A 12,717-nucleotide genomic window follows, 5' to 3' on the forward strand; every position below is an offset into this window, starting at 1 on the left:
GGGAAGCATAGAACAGACTGAAGATTCTCAGAGGGAAGGCGCCGAGTTGGGGCGGTGGGAGGTGATCAAACAAAGACCTTGTGTGCATCTATGCGTGGCCCACGGGCACCGACAATAGGGTGCTGAAGGCGGCGGGCGGTGGGGGGCAGGCCAGAGGAGGTCAATGGGGGAAAAGGGATGAATGTAATACTTTCAACAATAAAGATAAAAATATAATAAAATAAGATGAAGAGTATCCCTTCCCGAAACCATGCCTCCTGCAGTGCCCGCCTGTGACTCACTGTTCGCGGCGCTCACGGTGCAGCCTGCAGGCCCCGCACAGGTGAGCAGAGGGACGGAGAACGGGGCCCAGGAGGCACCTCCGGGACCCACTGCTTTTCACGTTAGTGTTCGCAGAAGGGAAATCGCATCGAGCATCAGAGACCGAGATGGCCTGTGAGGGAGCACAGGGTGGACACTGTGGGACCGGGTGAGGGACAGGGACAGTGGGGGGGGGGCGGGGGCAGTGTGGGTGACGGGGAGAGGACCTGCAGGGTTTCCTTCTGCCCCTGGGCAACCTGTGGACACTGTGCTCAATTCAATGAAATCGAACGTTCCAAGATGAACGGCGTTAATGGCTTTTCTAGGACACATTTATATTGTGAAATACCCTCAGAATGCCCAATGCCCTTCGAGCACCTCCAAGGTCACGGGCTTCCCTCCCCAACTGGGGTGACTCTGTCCTCACTCTCTGGATCCAGGTTTTGTGAGTCTTGAAGTTTATAACTTCAGGGTCCCCTTTAAGAAAAAGAACACAACATTGTGACTACAATAGTGGGTACAATGTGGATGCTGCTCGCAGGGTGGCAAAGGCTCACACCAGTGGGGCCTCGCTTCTGAAGGCGCAGGGACATGCAAACCGACCAGAGCACCAACCAACGCGAAAAGCACGGAGGATGGAGCTGAGCTGGCCAGGCACCGCCCGTGGCTGGGAGTCGCTCCCTTGGCCGGAGGGCTCCCTGAGAGGAGCCTGTGCACACGGGGCTCACGGAACATTCCAGCAGCTCTGGACCCGCTCTGAGCTGTAGCAGCGACTGCTTTTGCTTCCCCTTTTCTGGGGACACGTTTACGAGCATCCTGCAAGGCGCCCGGCGACTCCCATGAAAAGCTGGCCTGGTCAGGGCGGGCGGGTGCTCCTGGCACCGACTCACGCCCCAGCGATCCTGATGTGTGCTGACCCACGTGGGTGTGGCTGGGAAAAGCAAGACCGCCTGGACGTTAAAAACTCATTTTTCACAAAGCAGAACCAACTCCTCATGAGAAGAGGGAAGTATCGCCGTCCAGATGGCGTGAGGAGCTGGCCGCATGGGCCCCTGTGAGCGTTAATGTGAATGTAATAGCTGTCCGTTCGCAGAGCGCAGCGTGCTCTCTGCCGTGAGTCAGAGCGACGGGTCAGGTCCAGCTCCAGGACAGCCATGTGCCCTCCCACCTCACGGGGTTCTGCCCGGGGGAGAATCACAGAACAAAGGACTTGGGGGCTTTGGGATAAAGCAGGTTTATCCCAGGTCCTAAGGGGCCTCTTCAACGACAGCCCGGATCCCACTTCCCTGAGTTAAACAAATGAAACACCAGACCCACAGGCAGGCAGATGAGCACAGGCAAGATTGTCCCCCTTCCTCCTCCTCCTCCTCTTCCTCTTCCTCCTTCTTCTTCTCCTCTCTCTCTCTCTCTCTCTCTTTCTCATCCAAGTATTTGTTCCTCTTTCTGGGGCGACACAGTAACACCGACTTCGCCTGCAGAGTCGCCTCCATGCCGACTTTGCATGGAGGTCCAGGCTGCTCTGAGCCGACGCTGCCGGGAGGGGGACCAGGCTGCCTCTCGGGGTGAACGACCTGCAGGTTCATCCAGGCCCATGACAGCGGGTTCGCTGCCGTCTCAGGGGGTGGAGTGTCGGGATCCGAGATCTGCATGTGGAGGCCGTGGGTCCAGGGTTAGTTTTGCTCCAACCTCCCTGAGCCTCAGGAGGGACGCGTGAGCCGCTCTGCGACTTCATTTCTCCGCGTGGCTGACCGGCCACGAAGGCCCACGGAGCCCCAACGCTCCACGGTCACGGCTGCTGGGAGCGCAGCCACTCCGGCAGCATGACTTTGGGTTTAATGTAATAACTGCAGCTGAGAACATACATGTCCTTCCCCCAAGAAACTAAACAAGACGAGAACCGTGAGTCGGCGCAGAGACGAGCCGAGAATGGCGCCTACACCAGAGACTCATCGGGAAGCTTGGGGAGACGGTTCTCGCCAACACTTCCACTCAAAGCCTCACGCAGGGGGTGAGGGGACCTTCCGGGCTCCCGTCGCCTTCAAGGAGGCGTCGCATGAACACAAGGAGGTGCCCCTCCATACACGAGAGCCACGCCTGTCGCCGAGCAGGAGGCTGAGCACATGGCCAAGGAGCCTCGTGCCCTCAGGCTCCATCCGTGACTGGCAGGAACCACAGGGTCCGTCCAGGTCACACGGAAACGGGGAGGGTCGCACTGATGGTGGAGGCTTTGAACCTGGAGAAACCACTCGGACACGCAGGTGCAGAAGCAGACGGACTGTGTGGAATAGTGACCACTGACCGTTAGGGTCGCCCAAGGAGGCCGGCGCAGGGCCGAGTGTAAAGAGCCGTGAGTGGATTAGGGCACCTGGAAGCCAGATGGGCTGAGCCCCACGGAACGGGGAGAGGCTGTGAGGATCTAGGGGGCCTTTTTCAGCAGGAATTCCCTGGGCGGGTCCGGATCTGGGGCAAGTCCGGAGGGGAAGTTACTGGTCTGAGCCAATGGAATGATCTAAGCCAGCGGTTCTCAACCTGTGGGTCGCGACCCCTTTGGGGGTCGAATGACCCTTTCACAGGGGTCGCCTAAGACCATCGGAAAACACACATATAATTACATATTGTTTTTGTGATTAATCCCTATGCTTTCATTATGTTCAATTTGCAACAATGAAAATACATCCTGCATATCAGATATTTACATGACGATTCATAACAGTAGCAACATGACAATTATGAAGTAGCCACGAGAATAATTTTATGGTTGGGGGTCCCCACAACCTGAGGAGCTGTATTAAAGGGTCGCGGCGTTAGGAAGGTTGAGAACCACTGCTCTAAACGAAGAACTTCCTTGTGAAGTTGCCCAAAGGTTAGTTCCCGGGGAGGGGCATCGACCCGGTTGTCCGATCAGCCCTGACACTGACCTCCGGGCACCCGGGCGGGGGCGAAGGAAGGGTCTGTGGGAGCCCACGGGCCGACGGGGCTCACGGCCGCACAGAGAGGCAGGGAGCGGCTTGGGAGTCAGCTGTGGAGGCCGCGCCAGATAATCCTGGGAAGGAAGTGAGCAGCGTTGCCCTAAGTGCCTCCCGGGGATTAAAGTGCAATTAGTACGTGAAGACGTGCTCAGTTCACGCTACCCAGCAGTCCACGGTCATTCTTCCATGACACGGCAGAGCCGGGGGAGGGCCCCCTGCCCGTCACACCCAGGCCGCACGGGTATATAACGTGGTCTCCCCACCACGACGTCCACACTCAGACCCTCTGCTGTCCTCGCTGACCTCCTCTCCTCTCCGCTCCGCCACCATGTCCCTCAGCGGCTGCTCCGGAAACTTCTCCTCCCGCTCCCTCGGGGGCTCCCTGCGCACCCCAGGCCCCTCCTGTGGCTCCCACCCCAGCAACCTGGTCTACAGTCCTGCTCCCTGCGCCCCCAGCTCCTGCCCGCAGGGCCCCTCTCTCCACAGGGGCCGCCAGGAGACCTGCCGGGAGCCCCCCAGCTGCCCGACGCCCCGCTGTGGCCCGAGGACCCCCTCGCCCTGTGGTCCCTGCAGGACCCCCTCACCCTGCGGTCCCTGCAGGACCCCCTTGTCCTGTGGTCCCTGCAGGACCCCCTCACCCTGCTGTGGCCCGAGGACCCCCGCACCCTGCGGTCCCTGCAGGACCCCCTCGCCTTGCCGTGGCCTGAGGACCCCCTTGTCCTGTGGTCCCTGCAGGACCCCCTCACCCTGCGGTGGCCTGAGGACCCCCTCGCCTTGCCGTGGCCTGAAGACTTCCTCACCCTGTGGTCCCTGCAGGACCCCCTCGCCTTGCCGTGGCCCGAGGACCCCCGCACCCTGCGGTCCCTGCAGGACCCCCTCGCCTTGCCGTGGCCCGAGGACCCCCGCACCCTGCGGTCCCTGCAGGACCCCCTCGCCTTGCCGTGGCCCGAGGACCCCCGCACCCTGCGGTCCCTGCAGGACCCCCTCGCCTTGCCGTGGCCCGAGGACCCCCTCGCCCTGTGGTCCCTGTAGGACCCCCTTGTCCTGCGGTCCCTGCAGGACCCCCTCACCCTGTGGTGGCCTGAGGACCCCCGTGCCCTGCGGGACCCGTCCTGAGGCTCTGGGCTGCGGGTCCCCTGGCGTCAGGCCCCTGGGTTACGGGGTCTGTGGGTCCCTCCTCTGAGCTGTGGGTCTGGAGGCTGCCGTCCGGGAGCGGCCGGGCTCCAGGCTGCCGGCCAACCAGTGGGTCATCCTGTTGAGCACCCGCTGGGCTTCCAGCCCCTGAGCCTCGTCTCCCCCAGAGCTGCTGCCCGCTGCCCGGGGGCTGACCCTCCTAGCGCCCGCTCCGCCCGCTCCCCGACTTCGTTTTCCTGCCAGATTGGCCCCTTTAAGCCCGTGAAATCAACACCTGATCACAAGCGAGTCCAGTGCCTGCGGCTCTGGAACAACCGATTCTGATTTGCATAAATCTTCCTGATGACCTGGTGGAGGTCCCCGCCCCTTTGCCCCAATAAACCTGCTCGCTCTGCATCGGATGCTGCCTCTCTTGTTGTTGTTTTTATTGGTTTTCAAAGTTTGGTTTGTGATCAGCCTGGGCTCAGGCCTTTGGAGCACGGCGTTTCACCCGGAGAAGGCGCGGGGCCGGGGGGTGGGGGTCCCCTGGCCACCCCTCTGCCTCACAGGTAAGGAGGCCGCTGTTCCCCACCGTCAACGCCGTAGATTTCATCCTGAGGGTCCGCCCGCAGGCGTCAGCCTCTCCCTGGGGCTCCATGAGGGAACCGCACCCCACAGTTACATTCGGTTTTGACTGTGCATCTTCCGAGCCACGTTGAGTTAGCGCTTGTCCAGATGTCAACTGGGTGACGAGACACTCACAACAGGTTGTGTAGAATATGTGAGTAGAGCCACTCCCATGGCCTGAAAAGAGAAAATGTAAAATGCCAGGGGGTGGAAGGCCTCATGTTATCTCTACACACACGGGCAAGTGGGCGTTCAGTGTGAATATGTGTGCGTATGTGTGTCTATGAGAGAGAGAGTCTTAAAGATTAAAACTGTGAGGAATGGAGTTATAGGGGGAGTATGTTGGCTTGTTATAAAGATACTAGAGGCCCAGTGCACAAAATTTGTGCGGGGGGAGAGGTCCCCTCAGCCCAGCCTGCACCGTCTTCAATCCAGGACCCCTTGGGGGATGTCCAACTGCCAGTTTAGGCCCGATCGCAGCCCTAAACTGGCAGTCAGACATCCCTCTCATAATCCTGGACCGCTGGCTCCCAACTGCTCGCCTGCCTGCCTGGTTGCCCCTAACTGCCCCCCCTGCTGGCCTGGTTGCCCCCAACTGCCCCCCTTGCCAGCCTGGTCACCCCTATGGCCCTCCCCACTGGCCTGGTCACCCCTTATGGCCCTCCCCACTGGCCTGGTCACCCCTACCTGCCCCCCTGCCGGCCTGGTCACCCCTTACTGTCCCCCCTTGCCAGCCTGGTCACCCCTTATGGCTTTCCCCACTGGCCTGGTCACCCCTTGCAGCCTGCTGTTCGGTCGTTTGGTCGTCCCTCACTAAACCTCCTGCCGGCCTGGTCACAGGCAGCCATCTTTGTGATGGCATGAGGGTTAATTTGCATATTACCTCTTTATTATATAGGATACACATTTATGAATTATAAACTTATAGAATTATTATGTCCTGGGTAATTTTCCTTGAACTTATTGAGTTTCTCAGGTAATAAAAGACAAGTGAATTACCCCACACCCCCTTTTTTTTGGTGACTTCTGCACTGAGTTGGAGATATAATTAGATTAAAGTTTGTAATTGATATGTTAGAGAGAGGAGAAGGGAGAGAGAAACATGATCTGTTGCCTCCGACATGTGCCCAGACTGGGGATCGAACCTGCAACCCTCAGTGCATGGGTGAAGCCGCCACCTGAGCCCCCCGGCCAGGCTCTGATTAAATCACCTTCCATGTTGTAAACCTTATCCCCTGCCTGGTGTCCCCGGGGCCTGGTGCTCCCCTGACAGTGAGAAGGAAGTAGACCCTTGTAAGGGATCACTGAGATCCGAGACCGAATGTGCTCTGTGCTTATTGTTTGTTTGGGTTTTGTGTCTCAGAGGCTCAATGCGGGGTCAGCACTCCGTTAGAGCTTTTCCGGAACATACTGAGCGAGGCCTCCCCGAGCGAGAGAACAGCCGCCAAGATGAGCTTTTACTCCAATGTGTGCTCTAAGCACTCGCGGATTTGCCTTCCCTGATTCCTTCTGGCTGCCTTTTTCCAACTGAACCTGGAGAAGTGGCCTCTTCCCCATGTCGTTGAGACACCCAGAAGCTAAGCAGGGGGGGTGGGGCCAGGTCCTGGCACCCAGGGACCCAGCACACACAGCAGCAGGGGGGTGAGAGGACAGCGTCATCGGATGCTCCTCCCAGGTGCTCACCAGCCCCCGCCAGCTCCCTCGTCCTTCCTGTGCACCTAGGACACAGACCAACAAAATCGTCTTTGGTTTAAACGCATGAAAGTCATTGCAGTGAAGTAAGATTTCTGTCACTCGCATCTGGAGAGTAATCATGACGAAGCCTGCATCACGGAGGGCGGAGCTGCTCATGGACGGCGGCGTCCAGGGCAGTCGCATTTCTATCAGCGAGACCGGAAGGTCCAGGCCTGAGCATTGCCACTAGCTCGGGAGGCGGGCGGCTCGCTCTAAGGTGACGAGGGAGAGCAAAACAGGGACTAAAGAACCCGTCCAGGAAATGAAACGCCATGCCGGGGAGGAAGTCCAGGAAGCAGCCAGCAAACCTCCTGGAACTCGGAGCTTCTCACTTCAAACAAGGAAGGCCCCGCCCGACCAGGAGTGACCAGCACAGGAGGAGGTTGAAGACCGACATGCTCCCGGGCGAAGGAAGGGGCGCAGTGACACAGAGGGTCCCCCTGGGGCGCCCGGGGAACATCTGCCTTCCAGAGCGGCCGTCGCCAGCCTTTCGGACCTCACTGACCACTGGCTGGCGACCGCTGTTCTAGAGGAATTTTCTTAAAAATATATTTTTATTGATTTCAGAGAGGAAGGGAGAGGAGAGAGATAGAAACATCAATGATGAGAGAGAGTCATGGATTGGCTGCCTCCTGCTCGCCCTACACTGGGGATGGAGCCCGCAACCCGGGCATGAGCCCTTGACCGGAATCGAACCGTGACCTCCTGGTTCATAGGTCAACGCTCAACCATGAAGCCACCCGGCCGGGCACTGAGGGAAACTCTGGGGGGAGAGGCCAGACAATGAAAGCGGGGGGCTGGGCGGGGAGGGAGGAGGCAGAGGTAGGGAGCACGTGGTAGGTTCGAATGCTTCAGGGCTCAGCTTTCCAGAGGACAATGTGGAGATCAGATTTCAGGAGTCACGCGGGATGAGGCAGTACCTTCCGCCTCCTTTTCCTCTATGTCACCTTCCCTGTACCTCACCTCTGCTCATTCCAGCTGTTTTCCCATTTACCTTGTCTTTCTTCTCTTTCCTCTCTCTCTGTCTCTACGATATTTTACCTCTTGTTACATCTGCTCCTTTTCTTTAAAATTCTGTATTGTTGCAGGTATTACATATGTCCCCCCACCCCCACCCCATCGTCCTCCCCCAGCTGCCCCTGCCCTCGAGCACCTCCCTGCGTGTGGGCACCAGGGACACTGGGCCGGTGACCGAGCTGGTTGATGGGGACACCGAGGGCCATGGGGGGCTGGGTCTGCCATCGGCTCAGGACCCACGTGAGCAGGGCCCCCGGGCTGGTCCTTCACAACCTCCCAGCTCTCCTGCCCGCGGGGCACGGAGGGCCCTCAGCTCCTTGTTCTGCATTTAGCTCCGTAAGTAGGTTTTTGTTGCTGTTCGCTTTTTTCTGTTAATTCTCATCCAAGGATATGTTTTCCAGTGCTTTTTAGAGAGCGTAGAAGGGAGGGGGAGAGACCGAGAGAAACAGCATGTGAGAGAGACACATCGATCGGTCGCTTTCCACTCGAGCCCTGACCACCGGGGATGGAGCCTGCAACCCAGGTACACGCCCTTGACCGGAATCGAACCCGTGACCTTCCATTCCTCAGGCTGATGCTCCGACCACTGAGAAAAACGAGCTAGGGCCGTCCTTCAATAGGTTTGCTCTTCAACTTCACACTTAGTTCTGTGAGAAATGCTGGTGACTTAGAAAAGACAAGGCGTTTGTCTTTGAAGAGTTAGTTCATGTTGAGGGAGAGAAACACGTTTTCTCGCATTAACGCAGCGTGAGGGGGGCTGTGCGGAGCGTAGGCAGAGGGCGGTCCAGGCAGCGGCACTGTCACTGGGAGAATAGGACTCGGGGCTCGGGGAGGAGAGCGACCAGGCATCTTATGAATGTGTGATGTCTGGGAAGCCAGAGGGGAAAGACGGCGTAAGGATTACAAGTGGGATTGCCCAGCCCCAGGTGGAGAAATAGAGGCAGAGCCACACTGGTGGCCCGGGTGACAAGACGTCAAAGACTAAAAACAACCTTCACACTAATCCATGGGGTGGTTCTTGGGCGCGTGCTGTTCCTGGGGAGCAAAATTCAGGCGCTTATTCATGTGACTGGGCCTCACTCCGTGGCCATGAACCGTCTAATGGAATCCTAACGGGGTGGGAGGGGCACAGAGCTCAGGTGTGGGGACTGTCCCTTGGGAGGGAATGTGAGTTAGTGTTCAAGTTCGAAATTCTTTTTGTAGCTACTCAACAGGAAAGGCCCTGTCAGCCGGCCTTCCCACCCTGCGTGGGCTTTCCCTGCCCCGTCCCTCAGGGATCTCTGATCCTTCCTTCCATCCATCCATCCATCCATCCATCCATCTACCTACCTACCTATGTATTGTCTAACTATCCATCGTCTTTCATCTATCTAATATCTATCATCTATCATCTCTCTATCTGTTTGCCTGTCTATCTATCTATCTATCTATCTATCTATCCATCCATCCATCCATCCATCCATCTATCTATCTATCTATCCATCCATCCATCCATCCATCCATCCATCTATCTATCTATCTATCTATCCATCCATCCATCTACCTACCTATGTCTGTCTATCATCTATCTATCTATCTATCTATCTATCTATCTATCTATCTATCATCATCATCTATATAATATCTATCATCTATCATCTCTCTATCTGTTGCCTGTCTATCTATCTATCTATCTATCTATCTATCCATCCATCCATCTACCTACCTATCTATGTCTGTCTGTCTATCTATCTATCTATCTATCTATCATCATCATCTATCTAATATCTATCATCTATTTAGACATTTCTTCCACACTGCGATCCTTTGGGCAGTGTTATCTCTGCCTTTAACTCGGGGGCCTCTAGCAGCGTCTGTCTGCTCTGCAACCACCACATCCCTCTGTGCACTTAATTGAGGCTCCTTCGCTGTAGTGCCCACCTCACAGAAGATGAAAGGGTGACCCCCTGTGACCTTGCTTTGGAACTTCCTATTTGCTCAGCGGTTTTCAATGTGCAATTTCCAATGTGCTTGAAGGAAATAATTTGGTATTTATTTTCCTGCTTCTAAGCGCAGCCCCGAGGGGCCATTAAAATGCTACACACTATAAATCTGATAGTAGATTACTTTCCTACAGCACTTGGCTGGGAAGCTCATCTTCTCAGCTGATGGAATTGAAGCCCCTTATGGAGCACCGTGCCCACTGCTGCAGGAGCGCCGAGCAGAATTATTTAGCCATGAACTCATCTGGTTCTGGCGGATCGGGATGGTCAGTGCTGTGTTTCTTTCACGCACCATTTATAGCCCACATTTGGGCTGCTTCTGAACGTAAGAGTGTGCTTTATGACACAGCGAGCCGCGTTGGGGACCGAGAAGAGGGTCGCAATAAAATACAACACGGCCGGAGGACAGACACCAGCTCCGTCCCAGCTCCCGGTAAACAACCGAGAGGCACAATTAACCCCACAGCGACCGCGGCTGCTTGTCAGGCAACGGCGATCTGAAGGCCACGGCAACGCGGTAAACGGGCTTTTAGCCGCAAAGCACACGTGAGCATGTTTATGAAGGTATTCATCTACTGCAGTGGTTCTCAACCTTCCTACTGCCGCGACCCTTTAATACAGTTCCTCATGTGGTGGTGACCCCCAACCATAAAATTATTCTCGTTGCTACTTCATCACTGTCATGTAAATATCTGATATGCAGGATGTATTTTCATTGTTACACATTGAACATCATTAAAGCATAGTGATTAATCACAAAAACAATATGTAATTATAGATGTGTTTTCCGATGGTCTTAGGCGACCCCTGTGAAAGGGTCGTTCGACCCCCAAAGGGGTCGCGACCCACAGGTTGAGAATCGCTGGTCTATTGGCTTGAAATTGGACAACAGCGTCGGGAGACGGTGGGAAACATCTGCAGGGCCCTCCAGGCAGCAGAGGCCAGCCCGACCCTCTGACATTGATAACAATCAGACACGACAATCACATCCTTTATCTGCTGATTTGAAGCATCTGCTCCGTCCAGGCCTGCTGGTCTACCTGCCTTGCCCTGTGGCTTCTCTTCCGTCGACATCTTTGTTTCCCCACTGACCTGTGTTCTCCAGGCTCCACCTGGCCAGGCTGCTGTGTGACGACCCTCAAGAAAGCTGTGGCCCTGGCCGGTGTGGCTCAGTGGACAGAGCATCGGCCTGCAGACTGAAGGGTCCTGGGTTCAATCAGATCAAGAGCACATGCCCAGGTTGTGGGCTTAATCCCCAGTAGGAGGCGTGCAGGAGGCAGCCGATCCATGATTCCCTCTCATCACTGATGTTTCTCTCTCTCCCTCTCCCTTCCTCTCTGAAATCAATAAAAATATATTTAAAAAAGAAGCTGTGATGAGCCCCCAGCAGCCACAAGCCATCCCTTTCCTACAGACTCGTGATTCCCACCATCAGACTCATCCCCCAGCGCCCTCCGCCCACACTGCTTCTCTCCCAGGGACGCCCTGCGAGCACAGACCAGCCTGCACGACTCGGCTCCCAGGGATCAGCTTGATGCCTCGTCGCACTTGGACGCAAAGTGCTGCTGCCCGTCACCCCCAACCCCTACCCGCCTCCCCCCCCCCCCCGCCCACTCCCCGCCCCCGGCTTCAGGAACGGACCCGCCACCGGCCCCTCAGTTTCACGCGGACACACGAGGCTGTCGCCATGACGCACTCGGAGAGGAGCGCAGGTTGGGAGACCAGTTTGGAGTTTCAGGCCAGACATGACGGGCAGCTACAGACAAGGGGAACTCTGGGGTCATTTCCTGGGAAAGGCCTAGTGCGAGTCCACAAACTCCCCTTGGACGGCACTGGGGCGCGTTCATGGCCCCTTCCTTTTTTCAGCGTGGCTGGCTGTCGGTGGCTGCGTGTTATTTTTATTTGGACGATGGCTGTGGGGACGGCCGTGGTGACTGATGTTGTGAGACACAATGTAAACCAGCCGGGGCAGCGCACTGTCAGCCGAAAAGCCGATCGTCCGCAACGACTTCTCATCAGAGAGTGACGGCTCCCATGGACAACACACTCGGAATTCAAACTGAGGCGCCGCGTGGACGCACAGGGCGCAGGGTGGGTGAGCTGCGGGGGCAGGGCGGGGGGGCGCCACTCCGCGTCTCCCCACGTTTCCACTTATTTCCCAGAGAGAGCGGCAGGCGTGCCTCCTGGGGCAGCGCCCTCACGGCCCTCCGCCCTCCATGGAGCTCAGGGCGACCCACGTGGGCCCCTCCAGCCCTCACGCGCCATCTAACAGACTGGACAAGTGGGACAAGGTGTTCCGTCCAACGAGCTTTATTTAGCGTCAGCTGTGTCCGGGGCACGATTGAAATGTGGCCGTTTTCTCTTATTTTTTGTGAATCCTCACCTGAGTGCATTTTCCCATTGATTTTCAGGGAGAAGGGAGAGGGAAAGACAGAGAGAAACATCGATGTGAGAGAAACACACTGATTGGTTACCTCCTGCTCCTGCCCTGACCAGGGCCCAGGCCGGGGAGGAGCCTGCAACCGAGGTACATGCCCTTGACCGGAATCGAACCCAGGACCCTTCAGTCCCAGGCGATGCTCCATCCATGGAGCCACACCGGCCAGGGCCAATGGGGCCTTTTTCAAATGAAAACAAAGCAGTGCAGCTGATAGAGACAGAGACCCGGCGTCTGGCAGGGAGATGCTGGCGTCCCGGACGCACACTGCGCCGACCTCCGTCCGGCCTGGCGCCCGGCTGCTCCCCTTGGTCAGGATGCAGCTTAAACCTGACTGTCACCCAGCGTCTCTCCTTTCTCCACGGCCTCTCTTGTCCGGCTTCTGGGGGCCTGTGACTGCCGACTCCCTACGTGGAAGGTTGCTCTCAGGGCACCAGGCCCCTTGCCCATCGTGTCCAACCAGCTGCGGGGCTGCAGGAGCGCGCCGACGGGAGGCGGCCGGGCACGCGGCGGACAGTTCAGGCTGCTGAGTGACGGT

The sequence above is a fragment of the Myotis yumanensis genome, unplaced genomic scaffold (genome assembly GCF_028538775.1).
Source record: "Myotis yumanensis isolate MYYU_CA2020_CCGP unplaced genomic scaffold, mMyoYum1.0.hap1 SCAF_2, whole genome shotgun sequence".
Lineage (NCBI taxonomy): Eukaryota > Metazoa > Chordata > Mammalia > Chiroptera > Vespertilionidae > Myotis > Myotis yumanensis.